Genomic DNA, 12,500 nt, shown 5'->3' on the forward strand with positions numbered 1-12,500 from the left:
GTTTTTAAAACAGTAAAAATCCTAGAATAAATGTTGCCAGACATTTACCGTTTTCATGAAAATTTTTCAACAGTGTATGTGAATGGAAATCTACCTTATCACTGTTCAATATTACCCTTTTACCTTTTCAAGCGGGCATGTCTAAAAATAGGATTTCTATACAATGTTTGAGGGTAACGCTTCTTCAAAGTATTACTACTCTTTGCAGCGCTATCATAATGTTATCACATATAGTTTTCGGGTTTAAACTTTCTCAAAGTTAAGTGTATATTCATGCTCCAGGTAGTACAACAGTACTATTATTACTTATAAACCTAAGACATGTTTTATCTATTTATTTCTTTTTTCTTTTCTTTTTTCGATAAAGGAGAAATATTTAAAATCTTTGTCATTATTTGTTCTGTATAATGTAAACTTGATGAAGTTTACTATATTATACCAGAGCTAGATAACTTAAATTTGAAGGTTAAGGTGATTTTTTATGTCTAATTTTCTCGTTTATATGATCAGATTATTGAAGGACGACAAAAATCATTTATGCATAACGCTATCAAGTTATGATCCAATACTTCAACCATATCTGTGGAATTTATCATAAATTATTTCCTCTGATATATTTCTAACTCCTTAGTTCATATGGTTAATCTATATAATGTATTTTATTAATTTCATATTAATTGAATATGCAAGAATCATATGTAATAATAATACGAAAATCCAGAAGCAGCATATAACCAACTCATCTGCTTAGTTGAAAATCATTATATTGGCCGTTTCATGGGACCTTTTTATTTATATATTTTCGATCATGAAAAAACTAGATCGAATTGTCAGTCTCTCTTATGTTTTATTTCGTTAAAATTGGTAAATTCATTTTCAGCTTCATTGCATCTGTTTTAGTGATGCAAGCGAAAAAAAAAAAAATTAATTAACAAACTTTTACTTCCATCATCTGGTAATAAAATATACGTGTCAGGAGTCCATTGTTCCTTCCAAATGCTATATTTTTGGCCAGTTTTTTTATCAACGATATTTTTCTGCTCAAATAAAATGCTTCATTCTTTCTCCTGTTCTTTACATCACAGACAGGATAATGCATAGCAAGCGTACGCGCTTCAATTTATTACTTGCAAAGTCTCCGTTACGGTTGAAAAATATTACTTCCGGAATGTTTCTAAAGATTTTTCAGAACACAGGGAAATTTACATATTCAATATTCGGTTTATGATGATATAGTCTTTCATTCATATATCAATAAAACTTACAAAATGTTTAGAGTATGTTATGATACTAAAAGTAATGAACATATATCATTAAATGGAGTACATAAAGAGGGAAGTTCAGTTATTAATTGCTATTTGATTAGAATATTACACTTAAAACGTTTTATGAAAAAAAAAATACTGCACAGTTGTTTTTATTCAGTAATGAACATTATATATGTATTAAATTTCTTGTACGATCAAGTAATAAGGTATACGAAACTCATTTGTATTGAACAATACAAAACGAAATCTGTTTTGTTTTCGTGCAACTAAATATGACTCGTGTAGCATTACATTACAATATAATGCAATATAGTGCAATGCAATACAATACAATACAATAAAATACAATACCATACAATGCAATGCCATACCATACAATGCAATACAATACAATCCAATGTAATACAATACATTTCAAGACAATGCAATACAATAACGAAAATATTACGGTACTTCTGCACTTAGAGATTTAAATTTTTTTTTTTATTATTATTCTTTGCTCGTAAATTGTTTATACTCTAACAATTTGATGACATTATCATTTGATTAATAAAAACTACTTATTAATATTTTTTTCAACATCATAATCAGGTACATATTTTTTTTTTTTTTTTTTTTTTGAGGTGGTTTCAACTTCTCTTTACTTAAAAGCATATTATTCAGAATGCTAAACATGTTCTTCATATCGATTAGTTTTTTCAATTAAATATTCAGCAGTTCTGTGCATAGAGTCAATAATTACCAGTTTTATTCTCGTAACTGAGAGAGAGAGAGAGAGAGAGAGAGAGAGAGAGAGAGAGAGAGAGAGAGAGAGAGAGAGAGAGAGAGAGAGACATTAGAAGGGAGTTACTGGTAACCGTACTTTCCTGAAGACAATAAATATTATTGGGTTTCCCCTAAAAAAAGAAAAAAAAACATCTTATCACTCTTTTCACACAAAAATAACATATTGTTCTGAAAGTTCACTATTACTTAACACCGACATAAACAACACAGCGAAGTAATACTCGTCGATATAACGTTGACGTAATCGAATTAATAGGATGAAGTTATAAAATGTGCTAAACTCTTTTTTAGATGTTAGAGATTTTAGAGTTTAGATGTTGAAGAACCTATATCACAGCAGGGGTATATGGTTACATTAAACGTATGGTATTAAAAAAAAATTATTAAATAAAATAAATGCTAGGAAAATATATAATTTATACATTGCAGATAGAAATTCACAAATTATTTGAATACAAACATGCACTATATATATATATATATATATATATATATATATATATATATATATATATATATATATATATATATGTATATATATATATATATATATATGTATATATAATATTTATATATATAATTTATAAATATATATATATATATATATATATATATATATATATATATATATATATATATATATATATATATATATATATATATATACACAAATATATATATATATATATATATATATATATATATATATATATATATATATATATATATATATATATATATATATATAGATAGATATATAGATAGATAGATATAAATAAATAAATATATATATATATATATATATATATATATATATATATATATATATATATATATATATATATATATATATATATATACTGTAGATAGATAGATATAAATAAATAAATAAATATATATATATATATATATATATATATATATAAATATAAATAAATAAATATATACATATATATGTAAATATATATATATATATATATATATATATATATATATATATATATATATATATATATATATATATATATATATATATATAAAAGAAATTTAATTTTAGTATATTATTAACGTCTTTCATATGTTAAGACATAAGATATTTAAATTGGTTAATTTATATTAATTACTTTTCCCTTATGTAATTACCCTTGACCCACTTTTAAATAGACCCTTTTACCTGTTACCCGTTGTTATCGGGAAAAAATGTTTACTTCGGGACTGACTTAGTTAGCCGAAGCAGTCTGGCAACGAATTGTCTCCGACTCGGAAGCCACACTCTCGTAGGAGATTTTAACCTTGTGCTTTTATCACTAGGACTTTGATGGATAAGATTTTCTCCTACTTTTAAAAGCCCTATGTACCAGCCATGATCGTGGTGTAGATTGATCCTTGGGAGTGACCTACCATGTTGAACAAAGTGCCGTGATTTGATGAAGTTCTACAACGCTCGTCCTCGTCGTGTCAAGAGGCTTGATCAAGAGCCAGAACATAACCTCTTAATATTGCCATTTGCCGCTCTGGAATTAATTACAGGTAAGGGTCAACTAGAGAGTGGGTCTCAAGTCAAGCCCTTTGTAAATTCCAGCTTAGGAAAGCTATTTCTTAAGTAAGGCCTTGCATGTCTTTAATATATATGTAATCATCTATGAGCCAAATTTAAGTGTCTTGTGTCTTGGCATATATCCAGGTTAACGTTAGCAATTGTTTATCCTTTAGGGAGTATCCAGTCAACATTATTCGATTGTTCTAGGTTAGCCAATAGACATTTTATGTCAAATTGATTAAATGTGTAATTGACTGGTAAGCCAGGAATGATAGGCCATTTTCATAACCTTTAGTTCTGCTTGGTAATTTTAATTGATGACCTATCGAAATTTACAGGTGATTACCGAACTGAATGGAGACATTGTGTTATACCCACTACTTTGCATCTAGCTGTAATTACTTCAGGACCTCGGGCAGTTATTGAGAGCCTCTAATAGTTTATTTAAGTTGCTTATGTTTACTTAAGGGAAACATAAGGGAAGTTCTCTATTTGTTAGTATATTGTTAATATACAAATTAATTATTTTATGTGTTTCCTTGGTGCCTATAGTTTTTACCAGTGTTTTTGGTGTCTCCTTGATAAGAATTTAGTTCATGGCGACCGTGACAGGATAGTTGCATGTTAGGTAATTAATTAAGAGGCTCTCAAAATTAGGCTGTACTAGTTTAGCTGTAGCTCACTCCCACGGGTTTTCTATTAACGATCTTTGTTGTTGGTGATTTTTTGTCAAGTAAGATATAATGTCAAATTTAAAATTGCTTATTACTCAGAGAAAGGTTATTCGTAAGAAAGTAACTGATGCCTTTAATAAATTGGGGTCCTATGCAGATTTTACTGCATCCCGGAAAATATCGGAAAAGTGTCTCCTGTTAAGTTACCAGAAGGGTTTGTTAGACTTGGATTCTAAAATTCAAAATTTAAAGTTTGAGGATAGCGCAGTTACAGAACTCGAATTAGAAGAGGAATGTTTGGGTTGTATTGATTATTTAGAGAAGATAGAGAGATGTTTGCCTTTACTTGAAGTTTCTCCTTCCCGTAGTGTCACGGACACAGCTCTTAGTTTATTAAAGCAGCCAACAGCGCCCCTCCCAAAATTTAGTAGCAAGGAAAATGAGGATCTCTTACAGTTTTTTGTAGAATTTGAGGCTACTACTGGTGTTTATAAATATCCCGATAGGGATTTGTTACTTTTGCTTAAACAGCAAGTTGAAGGTCGGGCTAAGGTTTTGCTGAATTCTCTTGAAGCAGATAAACAGAGTTACCAAGATGCTAAATCGCTCTTGATTAAAGCTTTTGCTTCGGAAGAAGTTAGGAAGTCTTCCACCGTTAAGAAACTAACAGAGTTGAAACTAAATCCAGGTGATGACCCATTTAATTATGTATCTAGGTTAAGGAATTTATGTGAGTCTACTAAGGTTTTGCAAATGTCCTCTGATGATTTTTTGACTTATTTTGCTTGGCTAGGTTTGAATGATGAATTTAGAAAAGAGTTAGTGCAAATTACTAATAAGACTTCTCCTTCAATTACGGAAATTTTGGATAACTTTTTTGTAGCTTGCGAGAGGTATGAAAACTCGAGAAAAGTGTCAAATGTTACGCCTTCAAAGCATTCCTTATCATGCAATGGTAGTGCTGAAAATGATGATAGTTTTGCTAGTTTGGCAGTTAAAGTGCATTCTCCTAAGAATAAAGTCCTACCTAGTTGTTCGTTATGTTCTAAGGTTCATGGTAAGGATTTCAATCATTTACTATATAAATGTACAAAATTTCCTACTCCTCAGTCTAAAGTAGATAAATTGAAGTATTTTAAAGGCTGTTTGAAATGTGCTAGTTTTTCGCATCCCACTGCTAAATGTAATTTTAGGTTTAAACAAAAGTGTTTTAAATGTTTTGGCTGGCATTTTTCTTTTCTGTGTAACAAAGATAATTCATCTGATTGTAAGAAAAGTGAAGAAGCTATAGCAAGCACAGAAACAAATAATGGGGTTACAGTGTTCTCAAATTTCGTTAGTGACTCTGTTCTTCCTACTTTCACTTTTGGCATTGTTGGACAAGAGCGCTTTTATAGGGGTATAAAAGACAGTGGGTCTCAAAGTACTTTTGTTTCACAGAAATTAGCTGATACTTATGACTTTGAAACTATCAGAAATAATGTTAATCTTACAATTCATGGTTTCAATGGTGTTAAAACTTATCGGAGCAAGGTAGTTCAGGTGCCTATTACACTAGGAAATGGTCGTTATAAGATTCCAGCCATGGTTATTCCTGAAATAAAGATTAAGTTGAATTTGCCGATGCTCGGCACGGCAGTGAAGGGTTTTTTAGATAAAGGGTTTTCATTTGCTGATGGGGGTCTTCATTCAAATATCCGGGAAGTAAAGGATATTGAATTTCTGCTTGGTTCTGATGCTGCTTATTGTATTCCAAGTAAAGACGTCCTGTTTGGAAAGGGTACTCTGTCAGTATATGTAGATTCCCCAATGGGCGTTATGTTGGTAGGCAATGTTCAAAGATTGATCGATAATATAGATTTTTTGCCATGTCATTCGATGTCTGTTAGTGCTAGTATTCCTAGTCCACCTAGTGTGGAGTCTTTAGTAAGTGTCCACACTCACTCGTTATTTGTTGCAGATTCTATCATACCTACTTTGGATGATGAGGTTCATGACCTTCACTATGATACTTTGAAAGTTAGTAGTAATTTTTCGGTTTTGAATGACAAGGGAAAGCTTATGGAGTGTAAACTACAAAAGGCAACAAATGAAATATTGGAGCTTGAATGCCCTAAATTCATTAATTATGACCAAACTATTTATGAGGAAGAGACTGTAGAACTGAATAAGCAGTTAGTTGATTATACTTTTAATAATATATCTAGAGAAGTAGATGGTAGGATTCGAGTTCCCTTACTTTGGAATGGTAAGGTATCACACTTGCTAGCGAAAAATGAACATTTAGCAGAGGTAATTTTGAAGTCTAATTTTAGGAAGCTTAAAAATAATGTGGGTTATTTACATTTAATGGATCAGACTATTAAGGATCAAATAGCAGCTGGTATAATAAAACCTATTCATGATCTTGAACAATATAAAGCCCTGCACCCAGATTATGCTTTTCTTCCTCACATGGGAATTTTTAAGCCTGAGAGGGAGACGACTAAGTGTCGTGTAGTCTTTTTATCCAATTTGAGAGAGAATGAGAAAAATAAGAAACTAAGCCTCTCTCTCAACCAGTGTATGCATCCAGGTCCCACATTGAACCAAAAGCTATCCTCAGCTTTTCTTCATTTAAGGTTCGGTCAGAAATTGCTTACCTATGACTTGAAAAAAGCATTCAATATGCTTTCATTAAGTGAATCTGATCAGTCAAAATTGCTGTTTCTTTGGTATAAAAATGTTAAAGCTGGGGACTTTTCTGTTGTTGCTTATCGCAATGTGAGGCTGAGTTTTGGGTTGCGTTGTAGCCCGTTTTTGTTAATGCTTTCCTTATATTATATTTTAGCTTTTAAGGATGAAAAGGATAAAGATTTGTCAGAATTAAAACATTTAATGTATACCTTGCTGTATATGGATAATGGTGCAATTACCATGGAAACTGGAGAGTCTTTAGAATGGGCTTATAATGAGCTGCCTCGCATTTTTGCTCCGTACAAATTCGAGGTTCAGCAGATTATCACTAATGATAATTCCTTACAAATTAAGATAGATGAAGACATGAAAACTCAGACCCCTGAAACTACAAAGTTGTTTGGTCTTGCATGGGACAGAGTAAGAGATGAAATATTTACAAAGCCTATTTGCCTTGATGGCAAGGCCACCACTAAACGTGCTGTTTTAGGAACAATTGCTTCTCAATTTGACATATATGGCTTAACATGCCTATTTTAAACAGAAGCCGTTTGTTTATGCACAGGCTTCAGTGCAATAAAAACCTTGGTTGGGATGCATTGTTGCCATTAGAGCTTCAACGTGAATGGGGAAATATATGTAAACAAGCTAATGCTTCTCCTCCCATTAAGATAGGTAGATATGTCGGACCAAGGAATGGTACTTATAAGCTTATGGCTTATACTGATGCTAGTCACGACTTATATGGTTCAGTAATTTTTTTGCAGCACATTGAATCTGGTAAGGTGAGTTTTGTTCAAGCTAAGAACCGTATGATTAACACTCAGCTGAAGAATAAGTCAATTCCTTCATTAGAGTTAAATGCCATTGTTTTGGGTGTCGAAACTCTCGTGGAACTGCAAAGAGATATCTCTGGACCTTCTTGCCTGAAACCTGTTAACATAGTAGAAATGGTTCTCTATGCTGATTCTCTTTGTGCCCTACACTGGCTTAATTCTTCCTCCCAGAAACTGGATAAAATGCAAAGGTGTTCAACTTTCGTAATGAATAGAATTGGTAATATTCAAAAATTGTGTCAACGATTTCCAATAAGATTCTGTTTCATTTCAGGGAAAGAGAATCCGGCCGACTGTGTTACTAGATGCCTCTCACATAAGCAGTTGTATAAAACTAATTTTCTCGTCGGTCCAGGCAAGAAGTTGGATGACCTCCCTGGTGTGGAACATGACATGACTTTTATTATTCCAAATCCCATGACTGTCACAGACTCTGGGTACCTCTCAAAGTTGAATACACCTTTAGGGGCAGAACTTTCTCAAACTACTTTTTCTTCCTTAACAGGTTTTCCTGAATATGTTATTGATCCCTGCAATTATTCCAGCTTTCGTAAGTTGATTCTGATTTATCGAAGAATACTAGTAGGAATAAGAAACTGGAAGTCAAAGGCAGGTATATGTTCTCAAACCTCATCTGATACCAACACTAATCTCTTTGCAGAAGCTAGTAAGAGAGTTGTTATAACAGAGCAAAGGAAGTGGTTTCCAGAGATCTTTGCTTACTTTCAAAATAAGAATAGTTTTAATCTGAAGGCCATTCCTAACCTCATTACTCAGCTTAATATATTCATGGATGAAAATGGTATTCTTAGGGTTAAAAGCAAATTTAAGAAATGGTTTAGCAAAAATGGTTTTCCTATTTTACTGCCGAGAGACAGTGCTTTGACGAAGCTAATTATTTTGGATGTTCATTTCAATCTGTTTCATGCAGGATGTTATTCAGTTCTAGCTGAAATACGACGACAATTTCATATACCTAGGCATTTTTCGACCATCAAAAAAGCTTTAAAACAATGTGTGCATTGTAGGCGTTTTTGTAATAGAACTTTCAAACTTAGTCAGAATTCATATAGGGAATTCAGGTCTAATTTACCATCCAAGCCATTTGCTAATGTTTTCATTGATCATATGGGTCCTTTCCATGTTAGGAAGAATAATGAAACTCAAAAAGTGTGGTTATTATGCATTACATGTACTTGGAGTAGGGCAGTGAATCTTAAAATTTGCAAGGATCTTGGTGTAAAAGAATTCTTGCGATCTTTCCAGCTGCATTGTTTTGATTATGGAATCCCTGAATTATGCGTCAGTGATATGGGGACACAGCTTGTAGCTGGGGCTAATGTGATGCAGAACTTTTTAAGTGATCATGCTAGTCAGTTATATTTTGAAGAAAACAATATTCGCCCTATACAGTTTCAGCAATATTTTAAAGGATGCAGTAAGCTTGGATCTCTTGTTGAAGTTTGTGTCAAACAGGTTAAAAGATTGTTGTTTGGAAGTATAAAAAATCTTGTTTTATCTTATGATGACTTTGAATTTATTGTTTGCCACACTGTTCACCTTGTTAATAGGAGACCTATAGCCTTTAAGGAATCCCTTAGAGAAGAAGATTTAGACTTTATACCTGAACCAATTACACCTGAACAGTTAGTTAAGGGCTATGAACTGACTTCCATGAACCTCCTTCCAGAATTACAGGGTATACCAGATGAGGATCCTGACTGGCAACCTTGTGTAAATCCCCAACAGGTTAAAGATGAGTATATGAAATTAAGGAAAGTCAGAAATAATCTGTTATCAAAATATCATAACGAGTTTTTGGGTACACTGATTGACCAAGCTGTTGATAAAAAGGATAGATACCGACCTATTACACAGAGGGGTATTAAAATTGGGGATATTGTCCTACTGAAAGAGGTGCACACAAAACCTAACTATTATCCTATGGGTTTGGTGAAAGAATTGCAATATAACAGTATCGGTGAAGTTACAGGAGCATCGATACAAAAGGGTTCTACTAGGGAAGTCGTTAAAAGACACATTACAACACTAGTTCCTTTTCTTGAAAGATTAGATGATTCGGAACTTTCGTCGACTAATGATTCAGTTAAACTTTTATCAGAGCCTCCCCATGTCAAAAGAAAGGCTGCTATAGTTAGTGAGCAGAAGACCAGGGAGATTTTAACAGAGTGAAATGTTAGTGCATTGTTTATATTTTTAGATGCAATTTTTTGTACTAAAAAGTTGCATCGCTGGTGGTGGACTAAAAGAAATTTAATTTTAGTATATTATTAACGTCTTTCATATGTTAAGACATAAGATATTTAAATTGGTTAATTTATATTAATTACTTTTCCCTTATGTAATTACCCTTGACCCACTTTTAAATAGACCCTTTTACCTGTTACCCGTTGTTATCGGGAAAAAATGTTTACTTCGGGACTGACTTAGTTAGCCGAAGCAGTCTGGCAACGAATTGTCTCCGACTCGGAAGCCACACTCTCGTAGGAGATTTTAACCTTGTGCTTTTATCACTAGGACTTTGATGGATAAGATTTTCTCCTACTTTTAAAAGCCCTATGTACCAGCCATGATCGTGGTGTAGATTGATCCTTGGGAGTGACCTACCATGTTGAACAAAGTGCCGTGATTTGAAGTTCTACAACGCTCGTCCTCGTCGTGTCAAGAGGCTTGATCAAGAGCCAGAACATAACCTCTTAATATTGCCATTTGCCGCTCTGGAATTAATTACAGGTAAGGGTCAACTAGAGAGTGGGTCTCAAGTCAAGCCCTTTGTAAATTCCAGCTTAGGAAAGCTATTTCTTAAGTAAGGCCTTGCATGTCTTTAATATATATGTAATCATCTATGAGCCAAATTTAAGTGTCTTGTGTCTTGGCATATATCCAGGTTAACGTTAGCAATTGTTTATCCTTTAGGGAGTATCCAGTCAACATTATTCGATTGTTCTAGGTTAGCCAATAGCCATTTTATGTCAAATTGATTAAATGTGTAATTGACTGGTAAGCCAGGAATGATAGGCCATTTTCATAACCTTTAGTTCTGCTTGGTAATTTTAATTGATGACCTATCGAAATTTACAGGTGATTACCGAACTGAATGGAGACATTGTGTTATACCCACTACTTCGCATCTAGCTGTAATTACTTCAGGACCTCGGGCAGTTATTGAGAGCCTCTAATAGTTTATTTAAGTTGCTTATGTTTACTTAAGGGAAGTTCTCTATTTGTTAGTATATTGTTAATATACAAATTAATTATTTTATGTGTTTCCTTGGTGCCTATAGTTTTTACCAGTGTTTTTGGTGTCTCCTTGATAAGAATTTAGTTCATATATATATATATATATATATTTATATATATATATATATATATATTTATATATATATATATATTTACATATATATGTATATATTTATTTATTTATATTTATAAATATATTTATTTATTTATTTATATCTATCTATCTACAGTATATATATATATATATATATATATATATATATATATATATATATATATATATATATATATATATATATATATATATTTATATGTATCTATATATATATATATATATATATATATATATATATATATATATATATATATATATATGTATATATTTATTTATTTATTTATATCTCTCTCTCTCTCTCTCTCTCTCTCTCTCTCTATATATATATATATATATATATATATATATATATATATATATTTATATATATATATATATTTGTATATATATATATACATATATATATATATATATATATATATATATATATATATATATATATATATATATATATATATATATATATACAGTGGGGATACCTTAAAGTTCTGAGAGAATATGTATGTGAACAAGATCAGCAATCTGTACTAGTCTAAGCCACTATCAAACCAAATTCTCCCACCATCAACAATATAGATTTTGTAAATTGGATGGCTACTTATTCCTCCAAAAAGTGCCAGAAAACCGTGGGTTGTAATATAAACGTCATAGACATCAGCACAAAAGGCTGTGTAATTCATCGATTGTATTCATCTATAATAATGTCCTTTTTACTAGTTATGAATAATTAAATAGATAATACTACTCATTATCATAATTGGCTTATAGTAATTTCATAAGAATGCAGTTATTGTTATCAGTGTATTTTCTCAGGAATGATTAATTAATATTGAAACTTTGAATACAGTATAAGCTTGGAAATCTTTATATAAGTAGAAGATTAGTTTTCTCAGAATGATTCCAGATAAACAGAAGGGGAGATCAAAGGAATTAAAACAAAAGTCAGATAAGAAAAAGGAATAATAAGTTACATTTCTAGGAAATCAATATGTTGTATAATAACAAAATAATAAGCTTCTGCGTAAGGAAATGAATGGGTCATGGAAACCAGTAATATGTTTATCTGATATATAAACAAAAGTGATTTAACTAAATATGTTCTGATATTTTAAATAAAAATGTTTTTAGGGACTAAAATTTACCCCCCCCCCAAAAAAAAAAGAATATCATAAATAACTGATATTGTTAATGATTTAAACATTATGGCTATTTTTATGGTGGGGAATAGAAATAGAATATCTAATTCTTAAGTGGCTACAAGAACATCAAATTATCATACACGTTGTTAAGGTCGAAATTTATTGATAAAAATGACCTTAAAATCATGTGTAAGATTTACTTACG

General features: G+C 31.2%; 1 long non-coding RNA gene across 1 annotated transcript; it reads left to right on the top strand.

Moving 5' to 3' along the window:
• Positions 1-10,428: 10,428 nt before the first annotated feature.
• On the top strand, positions 10,429-11,060 carry LOC137655737 (uncharacterized). The gene is made up of 2 exons (XR_011046858.1): positions 10,429-10,534; positions 10,883-11,060. It is a non-coding gene; the product is annotated as an uncharacterized lncRNA (long non-coding RNA).
• Positions 11,061-12,500: the final 1,440 nt, after the last annotated feature.

This window comes from Palaemon carinicauda, chromosome 16 (genome assembly GCF_036898095.1).
Source record: "Palaemon carinicauda isolate YSFRI2023 chromosome 16, ASM3689809v2, whole genome shotgun sequence".
NCBI classification, from domain to species: domain Eukaryota; kingdom Metazoa; phylum Arthropoda; class Malacostraca; order Decapoda; family Palaemonidae; genus Palaemon; species Palaemon carinicauda.